We start from the raw sequence: 14,834 nt of genomic DNA on the forward strand, positions 1-14,834 counted from the left end.
ATATGGGAAATCTTCTGCCACTTAGTATTCACCCATTGTGCTAAATATTGACTAGTTTTCTACAGTAGAATATGAGCATAAATTACCCAGCGGAACTTTTAGGTTGTTTAGCTGAAAAGTGCTAAGTTTACTGAGCTAAAATTTTAGCAGTACTCGAAGGAAAAGTGTTAAGCCGAAATATTGAAATGGAACCGAGGAAACTCTATAGAGCTACAAACACAGCAATTTCTAGCACAATATTAAGCCTATGTTCAGAATTTTTCTGTTGTTTCTCACTAAATATTTTGCTAAATTTATTGCTTTTTCTGATTAAAAATGATCAAGGATACAAAGATACAAGAGAGCATACAAATCTCTCAATTTTGAGGGTTTTTACATTGCTTTATTTATACAATTAACTTGAGTGTTGTTATCACGAAGAATATCATTGAAATTAAATGGTTTTACATGATGCGACATCTGTGCATTTAAGTGCGCAAAATATTAGCGAAAAATAGCGAAAATATTAGCTTTTTAGATCTTAACGTTGAGATCTTAGCATTTTGTGCTCGCTGGGTAATTAATATGAGTGTATTTGACGTGTAAACTTGTGAGAGAATCTAATTTAAATAATTTTTCTCGTAATTTTAGATGCTCTCGATAGAAAGCTCAAAGGTTAATGTTACATGGAATCCAAAACAGCGTAATATTCGTATACACAGCGCGTAATATACAAGCACCTTATTCACCTTCCCTCTGCTAATGGTTATATCCTTCACTGTTGGGGGTGAATTTAATACTTGCGCTGTAAATACCAGGACACCCTTCCCAGGTGGGGAGTCAAATTTGAGTGTCTTCCCATTGTTGACGGCGAGGAGGTGAATAGACGTGAATATCGCCATTGATTAAAATGTATCCCTGGTGAGTAATTAAATCAGCACAATGAGTTATGGGTGTGCTGGAGGGACTGAGAAAGGGCCATTGGAAGTGACAATCATTGCCGTCCTAATTATTTCCGGGGCGCACTTGTGGCACTCATGGTCCGAGCTTTCGCCTGAGCCACATTTCATAAGCTCCAAACCGAACGAACCACAACATTATTTTAAGCGCACAACAGGCAAAGTTCAGTGCTGTGCTTAAAGCTCACCCTTGGGAATGCACAGTGGACGGGCGGGAGGAGGGAATGGTGTGTAAAATTATTTTAAAGAGCATCCCAGACAATTTTGCAAATCCACCAAAATGAGCAATTTCTCCCAGTGTGATTTCTCTTTTATCCCCTCATTATGCTCTGATCCACTCTAGAAAAACCATGCAATTTGCATAATTACTTCTTCCACATGGAAATATGCTGCCGAAGGTGGAGAGAGAATGTAAGCCAGAAGAAATCTATCTTCATCTTGCATAAAGATGCCTCTGATGAGATGGGAGGTTTTACTAACTTCGTCATGAATGGAAAAATTTCACCCCAATGGAAAGCGCCCGATCATGAGACCATGACACGGACTAAAAGGGAAAGTCGCAGTGTATCAGAGAGTGGAAATATTGCAAAACTTTGTCGTTGTGATTTTTTTGTCGCTCTCCGCCTTCTTCTTACGCGCCGCAAGTCGTGAGAAACTTTCCTTTCCACACTCCATCTCATTAAGTATTTTGTCGGACACCAAAAAAAAACGCTGCCTCTTCACCTTTACACCTGGAGAGATCTTCATGATCAGAAGGAGGTTGTGACACGACAAAGAGGACTTTAATTGCCTTTCAAAATTCATTGTTACTTCACCATCACGAGCGACACGTTTTTGGGTCAATTCTTCTCGCATGAGAAGATTATGGAAATGGGGTGGAAGCACTCTGTGTGTGTGGACCTTCTTGTGCGTTTTATGGGTGTACACATAATTTCCTCCCTTTTGCAATTTTCACACAGGACGTGCGCTCACCACCCGAAAGCACCAGAGAGTGGAAAGTCAAAGAAGTGCATGCGGAAAGTCTCGTAAATCTCATACTCATGAAAATATGTTGTCTCCTCGAGTTGAATGCTAAAGCAATGGGCAAATGTAGATAAAATTGCAACTTGCCAAGATGGTAAATCAGCGAAAAACTTCCCTAAGCTATCGTAAATCATATCAAATGCTATCTATATACCTTCGAGGTGCTTCATAGCAATGAGCTGATAATCCACCAGTTCAGATGCCGCCATGGGGTTCATGTGAAACAACAATGATGATTTATGGGAAGCAATTGTGACCCTCTTTGTCGTCTATAGATCATCGAGTAGCAATTGGAGCTCAACTAGAGGAAAATTTGTTGAATTTGTTGAATTTTTTGGCTTAGAAAGGAGAAATTCAACAATTCTACAGCTTTCGAAAGTTGTGTTTCTCAAATTCAATCTCATCTTCCATCTGAAATCTCACAAGAAGTCCTGAATGTGTGCAGCTTTAGAGAGAAACTTCTTCAGGCATGATCTCCCCAGTCATATTTCCCCATATTGACTGTCTCGATGGTGGAAATGTCGAGAATATTTGCAATCTCATATTTCCACGCGACAACATCGCAAAAGCAACTGACTCAAGATATTTCCTTTTCGGCCACCAAAGATGCAGAGAGACATCCCAGAAATGGAATATAATTGCCTCAAGCCCTCAACTTGCCTCAATTGGGAAGTTTTTTTTCCGTGGCACGATAAATAAAAGTCACGAAGGAGTGGGAAGAAGTTGAGGGTGTGCCTCTCGGGCAGGACTTTTGCTTCCCCGTGTCACCGTGAGTTGAGTGTAATCTGCAGATGGATCTCAAGCTGAAGTGACTGGAGTAGATGTGTTCCTGGACGTCATTAAATTTAAATCGATTGCCCAACGCGATGGGATGATACTTGGGTAAATAATTGCACACGGAGAGAGAGCTTCGACTTCTTCTATTTTCGAGGGTGTTCGCGGGGGTGGAGAAGGCCAGTGTAATCTCCCCCACACGCTTTGGCTCCTTGAGAGACAAAAGTGGAGAGGAGATGAGTTTGGCATAATTTAGATTCGCCTTCGGAGAGTAGTTGAAAAATCCATGAGAATTATTATCTGTCTGAAATGGTGAATCCTCTTCGATTTAGCAAAGTGATTTTTATTTGGGATGCTAGCAAATCTCAAAGCACTTCACACCCGCCTTTTATGTGTTCATCCTTCATCCCCACCCACCGGATCACCCTCTCGGCTATGAAATCGTTTCATCTCAATCCCCACAGTCCACACATTGCCACCACCCGCCATCCCCAAGCCAGCCTCGGGAGTGTGGCGGCAAATAAATTGCTGAGAAAACAAATGTATTTTCTGATCGATATAATATATTGAATTGGAATGTAATCGCCTTAAATTTATCACGTCGTGATCGAACAAAGACACTCATATAAATATTCAGTTTGCTGGCCACGGTGCTCGACCTGACGATGGTAAATAAAGCTCACTCTCACCATCTTGAGGCTTTCCACCCCACTCTGTGCTCCCTCTCAATAAAAGTGGGAAAGCTCCAATTGTCGCTGACGCTGAATTAAATTGCTCCCTTTATGAAATTACACTCAAGAACACATATATTGCCAGAGTTGAAAAAGAAACGTTGCGAGGAGTGTGTAGAAAGGAGCACAAAAGACGCAGTAAATTGATTCGCCATCATAAAAGCACCAAATTGAATAATTCGTTTTATCTCGCGAAAGAGATAAAAAATCAAATATAATCTAATTTGCCGAGATTTTTATGAGGATACAGACAAGAAATGGAAAAATGTACTTTAGGAATTTTTCACAGATAAAAGGGAATAATTTGGGTTTTCCGCCCTTATCCGGTCGACTGAAGTATATAAATTTGAATTTCTTCCTTATTTTCGTTCCGTTGTCAAATGGCGGAAAACTATTTTCCTCTCTCCATTTCGACGGGTGAATTGAAAACTATGAAAAGTCAATTTATCATAGTTTTCGTCAAAAATGGCAATCAAACGCATAAAACGCTTTTCAGAAAATAGTTTTAGATTTTCAGAATTATCCTTAAATGTTTTTTAGATTTTGAACGAATATTTCTCATATCTTTTAAATTTTTTAACTTGAAAACTTCAAAGACGAGTTGATTTCTTAGAACTTGTTTGGATTAAATTGACTTTGGGAAGTGATATTTATTTTCTTTTAATTTTGCTATATTTTAGTGAAAAAATTTCAATAAATACCAATAAAATCAACTGAAATATTTACAAAATAATAAATACAGAGCAATATTTGCACTTTAACGGACGATTTGAAGGCATTTTGAGAGTTTTCAAGTGAATATGGCAAATTTCGCAGCTCTTTTAACGCTAAATTTTGAATTCGCTCTGCTGAAAGTTTGTGATTTTGACTTTTCATAGTTTTCGATTCACCCGTCGATTTATGACGCCCATGACTTTACACACACACATAATTCTCCATCACTTCACAGTATGTGATAAAACGCAAAACTCCCCACAAAGAATTGCCATGAAATGAAGCAAGTTCCATCCGGGAAAAAAGCCACACAAAGTTCCCCACTCGCGGCAATATAGTTTGTCCGTATCAGGAGTGCTCAGGAGACAAGATGAAGTGTGACATCATCTTTTCTGGGGGCTCCAATTGTGTGGCGGAGGATGTAATGTTTATTTAAAACCATATGACACTTCCTCGAGCAGGAAATTGGGTTTGGGTGTGCAACTTGGCGAAATAACGAGGAAACTTTCCACCCAAACTGCGACGACAAGTGATATTCACATGAGGAACTTTCACTCCTTTTGCCTTGCGAAAAATATCATCGCGAAATCTCAGCCTCGCGATCCCGAAATTTACTAGGGTGGCATATGCAAATTTTATGACAGCAGTTTGAGGAATGTATTTACTTTGCACTGCGCCGTACAAAGTTGATCCAAATTGCTTCACGTTTAAATTTACTGTACATATTGCAAATTTTCGGCAATGGTATTTAAATTGTCACTTTATTACTGCCTCACGATGTTTGCCATAGACTTGCAATGAGATTAGTCGTTTTTCCTGTGCATAGCAAAAACTGGGAGTATTTATACTCTGTTTCCAACCGGAAAATTACGGTGAGCAGAGACATTTGTGGGCAAAAGTAAGGCACATCACAGCATACATAATACAAGTTTTCATGGGTGAAAATGGAATTATACTTCAATGAAGCGTCCCTGGAGCAAAAACGAGCCATTGATGGCGGGAAAGTGAAGGAAAGTTTCTCCCAGAAGAATTCTGGATAGAGAGAGTGTGTGTGGGAAAATTTGTGAAAATGTGCCGACGATTATGACCAACTTTCTCATCCTATTTAGTTAATATGGAGACCTCAATGGCCATTTTAATAATGTGTATTTAGCGTGGCTATGGTTTCCTCCTCTTTCTCTCCCTCTCTCTCTCTCTCTCTCTCTCTCTCTCTCCTTGCAACATTGTTTACTGACTAAACGTCTTCACTAGTCGGGGATCCCGCGAACATTTTGAGCTCTTCGTCATGCATATTTGATGACAAAGAAGTCGCTTTTGTACTTTCACATGCACATTTATCTCGTTTCTAGGGGGTTGGAAAGTGAGTAGAATGCACACAATTTCCTGCACATGCAAATACGGCGGCAAAATAAATCGCGCAGCAAAATTCAAAGTGACTCAAAGTCCCACAAGAGCAGATACATATGTATTCTGTGGGTGGCCCTCGAAGCGCCCGAAAAAAAAAGAGACATCGCAGCGCGCGCAAAAAAGTTCCTGGCAAGTCCTTGCGACGATGCAGTATGCCTCGCGTCTTGTGAGCGCAGCGAAGCAGCTCCAGTGGCAGGAATGAAGACACGTTTTTATGTGTGGCAATTTTGCAATGTTGCTCACATTAATTTTACGGCTTCTGCCAATTTGCATATGGCGCACTCCGCCCGCAACTGCCGCCCCGTCGCCAGCCCACCACCGGCGGATTCCTGCCTCAGCATAAGTGGCATTTCATTCCGCGGGGCGCGCAAATGATCGAAGTGGCGCTGTGATGTGTGTTTACTTCCTTTTTGCCATTTCATGAGAGCCTTTCTATCTGATGACTCTATGTGAATTGGAAAGTTTTGCTAATTTCAATTTAATCTCATCTTCTGCAGCCACTCAAAAAGCATCATAATTCCGCACACTGGAAAATGTTTTGCCAAATTTATTTCGCGTGCTGTGCTTTTGAACGTGAACAACCCCACGGACAAAGTGAAGCACGAGCCACACACTCAAGTTCATCATTTGCCTCTGCGCATATGCATAATGCTCTGCGGCATCACTCTTCCAGCCACCCAACTTATGTTGGGGGGCTTCACCGGAGAGATGGATGAGTTGTGGGTTGGAAGAGAGTGGCAAAAGGGAGAAAAATAACATAAAATTCAGCGTAGAAATTATTTCAATGGCTTGCCAAGATTCCACCATGAAAATGTAATCTGCGTCTCGTTTCATTTTCTCAAGGGGCACATTTGGCTAAAGGACCTCAAAGCAATAGATCCACAATTTCGCCCTTTTTTCCCGAGGTTAATTCATCAGCCCGAGAGTGATCAAGAGGCTGTTTTTTTTTCTTCGATGGAAAAGTCAGCAGAAATGAAGGTAAGATGATGGGATTCTTTCTCCGTTTGAGGGAAATTCCACAGTTTTTTCCTCTTTGTACTTCCCTTTATTATTTTCACCCATCATCGAGACACATACACACTATAAAATAAATTATCTCATTTATCCCTGTCCTCGAAAAATGAAGCAATTCTCATAAGTATTTTTTTTCTTCTTCCTTTTGCTGCTTCTCAACTCACTTTCACGCTTTACTTGCAGGGGTGATGCGAAAATTTTTATATTATATAAAAATATTTATCACCGCCGAAAGCTTGCAACTTTTTTGCTTCTGCCATAAGAAGGAGATATTTCATGTATTGTGAGAGAATATATATTATACGCAGTTCCTCTTTTTGCTCCCGTGCGACTTCTTATATTTCTCATTCATAGCATTCCTCTTGGTCTTAAATGTGTGCCAACGAGAGAGAGAAGGTGAAATTCACTTTAGCGTGTAAAGAAAAACAATTTTTCGCTCATAAATTGAGATTACGGATATTTTTTTCCCCTGATGATGGCCTGAAAATTTTCACCAAGTGCGCCCAAAAGTTGTTTTCTCAATACGAACAAGGTTTCCACACTGGATAAATCCACCGTGCGATTTCTCAAGTTGTGTGTTTGAGAAATGCAGTGATTTTTTAGCAAACTTTTCCCGATCTGCGAAGATGAATTCGCCTCATTGGAAGTTCTGAATCAGAAATAGATTTTCTCCCAAGTAAATCGTCAAAATTCTCCGTGAACATAACAATCTCCCATTCCAGTGCCGAAGCGTCGTCATTACTTGAAACATTTCCTCTAAGTCCGTTCTTTCAGCTTCATCAGCCGATGAAGGACAAGTTTGAGGGTCTGTATTTTTGCGGGCAACGCCGAGGAGGAAGCGAAGAAGCTGCCATGATTGCCATTGTTTGTGGAACTTTTCCTTCATCTCATACAACTTTTATAATGTGTCATTTGCGATGATGTTTTTCGCCCGCCCATCCGTCGCCCCCTGAAAAATCTCACCCCCGCCCCGCCGGCGGACGCCCAGGAATTGCCCCAATCAAATTGAGGCAGAGACAAATGTGAAGATGTTAATTTCTCCGTTTGTACACACGAAATGCAATCAATAAATGTACGACAATGTGTTGTTGCTACCTCTTGATCCTCCCTACCCATCTGAGTCAGTATTAAATACCTCTCCTCAGGTTATTAGTCTCGTGCCAATGTTATATGTTCTTGTCATTCTCCGTAAATGGCTTTGCCAAGTCATGTGGAATGAGTGATTCTCAAGGAAAATGTTGCTCTTGCGATGGTGTGGGAAGCTATGGGTGTCACAGAACATTGCTGGCATTACATGGGAATCCTCAATTTAATAATAATACAACCATCACATTGAAGTTTCAATCTATGCTCGCCTTAAATTTCATACCATCAACTGTCAATGGGGAGTTCCTGGGCTGACGGCAAAGGAACAGTGCATCCCCATTGAAGCGCGGGACACAATCTAAGTGAAATGTGTGACAAGGAATTTTTGCCATTTTCACGACATTGACACGAATGGAAAGATAGCACAATAAGCAGTGTATGCAAGTGAAAAATCAATTTTGTCACGCAATTTAGTGTTGATCTTGATTATGCGATTGCAATGAAATGCCACATTAAAAGAGAATCTGAATGGGTGTGAAGGTATTAAAGTTAATTTTTCCAATGAGCAACCTAAAGTTTGCGGTGAAAATGCTCTCATCGTGAGACCAAACCGTCGAATCCACGTCAGAATCGATGCTTCGAGTAAGTATAAAGTTCTGAACTTTGCTGTTAGCAAGCAAGTAATTTACCCCCAGTTCAAGAGATGCCGTGACACATCGCCCAACATCAGAGAGCCATATTTCCGGACTTGTGCTGACATTCCGTGTGGCCCCCTCGGCAATTGGGACCCCATAAAAAATGCATGAGGCTAACTTATCCACTTGAGAAGATGCTGCTACACTTTCTTGCCCACCCAATGTGGCCTGGGCAGCCCTCAGCGTTGTGCATAGCTCCACCCCAACTGACATTGCCTCGTGAATTATAGAGAAGGACGTGTGAGTTGATTACCAATGGTGAATTATGTAGAGTCACAGACACGACATTGGGAGTGTTGGTGGGAAAAAGTGGCAATTCTGCAGCATCATTTGATTATGTTTATTTAGTGGTAATAGTTGTTTGAGGAGGGCTTCGGCCGCCACACCCTTGGGGATGAGGGCACTTGATGGGCATATGCTTTGTGAAATACCAAAATATTCCTGTACAGTCACTGGCCAGCATCGCAAGTCAATTGGCATCAGCCATCGCGGAATGAGATAAGAAATGCCATGAGCAGCGGCAATTTCTCATGTCACGGAATTACAATCGATGCGATAAAGGGAAAGGGCAGAACTTTTATTGCACTTGAAGCATCATTAAAGGCGGAAAAGGAATTGTTATCGGAGATTTAATCATAAAATGCAGAGAATGTTCCGAAGCAATTGGATTATATTGCGCGTCTCTCGTTCACCCAAAATTGATATGCTTTTCAATCAATTTCCCATCAATCTCACCGGGAGGGGAGATTTTATGATCAAACACATATTCAACTGAGGGTAAATTGATAATTTCTCTCGATTTTTGCAAAAATACTCCATGCAAACTCGCACATCGACTCAGAGAAGCTCTCGCGCGGCCATCAATAAATGTTCGACGAAGAATTTGCTTTGGTGATAAATGTTGTCTTGCATGGGAGAAATATTCATGTAATAAATTTTACCAAAAAGGTTCAACTGTGTCTACATTTTCTCCCAACAAAATGGTGTTACAACCGAAATTTATATCATGAATAATTATTAATAATTTTGTCATCTTCACCAAACATCTGATACTCTATCGCAATTACAGCAAAAGGTTCTAATTGAATTAGTTTGAGTGTGGGTGTTTTAATGAGTAAATAAGATAGATTTTCCAGCAGGGAAAATTTTCCCATATTATCTATTGATCTTCGACTAATTAAATTATGGCAATTTCGCCCCAATCTCATCTCCAAACATTTTCCAACGTCTTGACGTGAAGTTTGCGTGATTGGGGACAAACACACACATATCCTTGCTTGGTCAATTGAGGGATTATGTGAGATAAATTGTCCATCAAATGGATGGGAGAGTGTTAAAGGATTTCCAGATATGAGACATTCATCCCATGAGACAATATTCGCCCAATTATTCTCCCTCAGTCTGGCGCAATTGAGATAAATTGCAGGTTAATTAACTTGCTTTCTTTTGGCAGATGAAAGATTTCACTGGGAATTTTTTGCACAAACTCCACTCTGACATGTTCAATGTTTCTCACAATGTTCAACAACGTGTCACGGAAGAACTTTCATATAAATATTTACTCTCAAGACGAAAAGCTTTTGCTTACAATGCACATTATGTTGATATGTTGTAAAATGTGAAGAGTGAATTTTTGTATGCATCTTTTGTTACTCTTTGCATTAGCTATGCTTGGGTTAAACACCTTCGGGGCAGAAATGAAAAATCTCACAAGAAGTTCCTCCAAAACCATGCGCAGCATTCATGTTAAACATGAAAATATTTCCACTCAACTTTTCGTCAAAACTTTTTCCGTTTCCTATACTTTCTCTTTTCTCCCTCACAGCCAGTGAAAAACGACGCACGATTTTCTGAAAATGTGCAATCTCATTGAAATCTAGTGAGAAATTGCAATAAACTTCATAGCATTTTCCCCCAAAAATTTCCACACCAAATGAGACGGAAAAGCTCCACATCAACTCTATTTAGCGATGCGAGACGATGTCATATGATGAAATTCCTCAACCATTTGCACACAAATTTATTTGTCTTCCATAAACACTGTCCTCAGCCATTAACTGTGGAATTATCCTCCTCGTGATGCCAGCCAAAAATTTACAACACTGTAGAACTGCGCATTCTTCCACGATTTAATCTCACGAGAATTTTACACCCTCTCTGCCATATGACTGCAATCAGAAATAAATAAGATTCTTAAGGCACCTCGCAATTCCGCTGCGCAGTGCTTTTATTGTAAGAGTTTACTCGCGAAAGGGGTTGGGGGAGACGGTGAAGGGACTCCTTCAGGATGCTGTGAGAGGTTGCTGAGAAAAATTCAAAGTTTATTGACTCTTTTCCATTGATTGAGAACGTCGTCATTGCTCCTTGAAATACTGAATAATGGGGCGAAGTCCTTTGGCACACACAAAGCGTCCAAATGAAAAGGAGGTCTAATGGGGTAATTTGAAAGGAGTTGAGAAGAATGGGCGGGAAAATCTCATTTTAATGGGCCTTCGACTTTTTTTCCCTATAAAATTGATGAAATGAACTGTGGACTTTCGAAGAAAGATCGTAGAAAAGTGAGAAAAGTTGTGTGAAAATCCAGAAACAGCAAGTTTATACTGAATGGAATTAAGGGAAATGGGAGAAAAAGTGAGACTTTGACTTGTTTCAGTGCTTCTGCAGAATCTCAAGCAATAATGCCAGTTAAAAAATAAAATATAGAATTTTTCCCAATTTACATGATTGTTTTTTCCTCTGTTTTCTGAGTGTGTATGAAATATCTGCTCAGGTAGAAAATGCGGCAAAAAAAGGCATTAGAAGAGGATCGGCAGAATTGGGGCAAATTTTGAAAATTCCCCCCGGATAGTAAAGTTTCCACAGTTGGAGTTTTGTCATTTTCCGTATATATAAATTGTGTTGCGCCACAAACTACAAAGTTTTCCCTCTGGCACCTGATGTCAAATCACCACAATTTTCAACTCTGCATGAAAAGAGGATGCCTGACACTAAATGGACTCGATGTGAAAATGCCGACAAGGCTTTAATTGTTTCTTCTGCACAAGTTAGACTCTTTAAAATGTGAGAGTTTTAGACTTTTGAGGTCGCATGTTGAAATTCTGCACAATCACATAATATCGTATTTTCTTCAGTGTGAAAACATTTCTATTCTATACACGGAGATTTCTTCCTTAAAGCATTGCGAGCAAAGAGAAGAAAATGCCTAATCATGTTAGGAAGTTCATAAAATTACACAGTGGAAAAGGAAATCTGAGATGAAGTGTTGCGTTAAATTTTGCCAGGCTTGGCAAAAATAGCGATTAAGTTCAATTAGAGTGAAAATTGTTGGATAAAGTTTTGCCAAGATGCGAAGATGAGTCCTTGTTATGGAAGAATTCTCGGAGAGAGAGAGAGAGAGAAATTTTCCGTGAGTTTCATGGACAAGATATCACAAAAGTTCCGCATCACCCCAATTAAAATCATATTTGGTAGCAAAAACGTAACACCGTGAAAATTGCGATATTTTCCACCAATATATATTATATAGACAGTGGAGAAAACTCAAAACCTGCTATTATTATCCGTTTAATTGATATACAAAAGCAATTTGGTTAAAATTCAGTGACGGGAACTTAAATTCAGCCAGCAATTCATTTTGTACACCAACTATTCAATTGTGCGCCAACTGATTCAGTTGCAAAAACTCAGCAATGCGTTCCGAATACAATCAATCAAAACACCACACAATCAGCATATATGGAAATTGACAAAATCAGCGACAAATAGGACTCATTTGCCAGTGAATTTGTGCTGTGATGACACGAAAATGTACATTTATGGACTGTCTAAAGAGCGATAAGACGAGCATTGGGGCTGATAGAGTCGATTTATTCGGCTGTAATCCACTTCATTGGTGTGTCTCGGTAAGGAGATTTGTGAAATTTACTTAATAGTGCATTAACCATCCACTTGCGCACCCCCCGTCAACCCCTTCCCCCCGCCGCCGTCCAGGATTTATCCAATTTCATGCCGACCGGCGAACAGGGGTTGGGCGCTGGGAATTGCGCACATAGCAAACATCATCCCGGCAACTTGGCCCGTGCGACAAGATATAAAACCAAAAGACATGGGGTGGAAAAATGGAAAATGTCAAAACCGTTAAGTCACATTTTCCTACTTTCGCCAACCCTCGAAGTCGTGGCAAAAGACAACCCCCGTAAACCACTCAATCTGCCGGCAGTTTATATTGTGAAAATTGGAAATGGCACCGAGTGCTTTTAAGGCACAGCACTCCACAGTGTAGTGAGTAGTTTCACCGTCGAGCTTTTAAAGTATTTTGTCGGGAGAGCGAGAAAGGAAAAAAAAACTCGGAGAGAAAGTTTATAATATTTTAAAGCAGTCTTTTGAACATTGATTCCTCACACACACACTTTTCACCGCATCGATGCTGTGCAATTTATTTCATGGTGCTGGAGATTGTAGCAATTGATGCATATACAATTCGGTTTCGTATGTTTTTTATCCCTTCACAACACTTCTCGTGTGAATCAAGGGGGAGACAAAATGCCTTAAATCTGTACACCACTTCCAAAGACCTCCAAATTTTCAACTGTTTTCACATTCGTTCCCGAATTATAATGATTTTCTTAAGTTTCCATGCGATATTTCTGCTAGAATTCATTTAAAGACGCATTTTTTGTACAACTTTTCCAACCATAACCTCAAAAATATAACTAAGAGATCTTCAAAAATCCAGTTTCGAAGCTTTCAGAGTCAAGATTCAGAGTCAATATTGTGTAAAAAGTTTTCTAAGTGAACATTTTTCAAGTCCAAATGACTATTTTTGAGGTTATGTTCGAGTTCAATACAATTTGCAGTGTTTCTTGGCATCAAAGACTCAGAAAAGCGTCGTTTATAGCATGAAAATGCCTAATTCTGTCAATTACTAACGATTTATCGGACTTGGGCATAAGAATTGATTCGTTACATAACCTAGAAAAAGACTTTTACGATTGATTTTGCATGAAAATCAAAGGAAATCAAGAGAATAAGGACAATTTGTCAGTGAATGAAGCACTTGGGCAAGGAATATTGTAAACTTTTGCATACTTCGACTTCTTAAGTACTTCTTCTGATCTGTACACCTCTTCTGACTGTATTATCTCCCCCTTGGTGTGAACTTCTGTCAGGGTTTATCATGGGCACAGCATCTCTATGGCACATGCTCTATTGCCAGCTGGATAAAAGTGGAAAAACAAATTAATTTTCGAGCGTCATTACTGAGCGACGGTGTGTGTCGAAAGTTTCTGCCAGGGAAATATACTTTGGTGGGTTGCGGAGAAAAACAAGACGGGAAATCTATCTTGGATGTGCTGTAAACAACAACAGTATGGAGAATGATTTGCATAAATACATTTTGATGAAGCACTCATAATCCACGTGCACGGCAATCTCACAAGATATCCTCACACTTTCACCCAATGGCACAATTTTCGTTTCTTTTTCGCCACACTCTGGCTCGGTATGTTTGCAATTAGCCAGAGACAATGTCGTGGCATGAATTTATGCATGAAATTCGTCAGAGTTTGAAGATCGCAACCAATTCAATTTTGCAGGATTTTGCATTAGAAAGAACACACCCCTAGCAAGTAAAGCGCGGAGATTGAGCGCTCAGGGATGAGACAGGGGGTGGTTCGCAACCCACAGAGTTCCACGCGATGTGCTGAATCGCGTTTAATGAGTATCGAATGCTAAAATTACATTATAATATGCATGCGAGACGACGACGAGAGGCTCAATACAATTAGGGAATCATTAGTAACGTTGGATTTGGCATTGATTTCAAAGTGATGCACGCATTTGGTGGTCTGAAGGGCAACACGAATTGTCCTGAATCTCGTGCGACTAATTTCACCACCAACGAAATCGTCACGCCATGCCTTTGCCACACTGCGATATTCAATAAACTCACTCTCTCTCTCTCTCTCTCTGTGTATTTGGGGGGAGCGCAATTTGCAAATGGGAAAAAAATTGCCCAGGCATTGTGCCCAGGGAAAATGCTGGTAAATCATTTTGGATGAGTGTGAGGACATGGAAAAAAGTTCTACGCCTCAATAGGTGGGATTTTCTCTGGTGCGTGCTGGTGCGTGGAACTTGCCATAATCCATCCCTGAGAGCGTCCTGGGGTTGATCATGAAATCCATTTTGATGGCACAGTTGTGGCGGGAAGGCGCGCCCACCTCGCTTGGTAAACAGGAAGGATTTTGTTGATTCGAAAAATATTGTGACAAGGGTTCTTTTGTGTAATATTCTATCCTCTGAGATCACTTTAATACATGTGTGATGTTGCCACACAGCGAAACTTCTCCTCAGTGCCACATCAACAAGAAACGCACGCGGATCTCACGACAAACACACCCTCCTCTGCACCCCGCGCCAACCCCCTTGAAGTGCAGCAAAAACATACACATGCG

General features: G+C 40.3%; 2 protein-coding genes across 6 annotated transcripts in view; one reads left to right on the top strand and one right to left on the bottom strand.

The window, feature by feature from the left end:
- LOC132261153 (arf-GAP with coiled-coil, ANK repeat and PH domain-containing protein 2) overlaps nt 1-14,834 on the top strand; it is a 292,140-nt gene that overhangs the window by 201,314 nt on the left and 75,992 nt on the right. The gene's annotated exons all lie outside the window — the stretch shown is intronic.
- The window catches only part of LOC132261158 (poly(rC)-binding protein 3), a 100,619-nt gene that overhangs the window by 50,538 nt on the left and 35,247 nt on the right, over nt 1-14,834 (bottom strand). The gene's annotated exons all lie outside the window — the stretch shown is intronic.

Source organism: Phlebotomus argentipes, unplaced genomic scaffold (genome assembly GCF_947086385.1).
Source record: "Phlebotomus argentipes unplaced genomic scaffold, Phlebotomus argentipes genome assembly scaffold_18, whole genome shotgun sequence".
NCBI classification, from domain to species: domain Eukaryota; kingdom Metazoa; phylum Arthropoda; class Insecta; order Diptera; family Psychodidae; genus Phlebotomus; species Phlebotomus argentipes.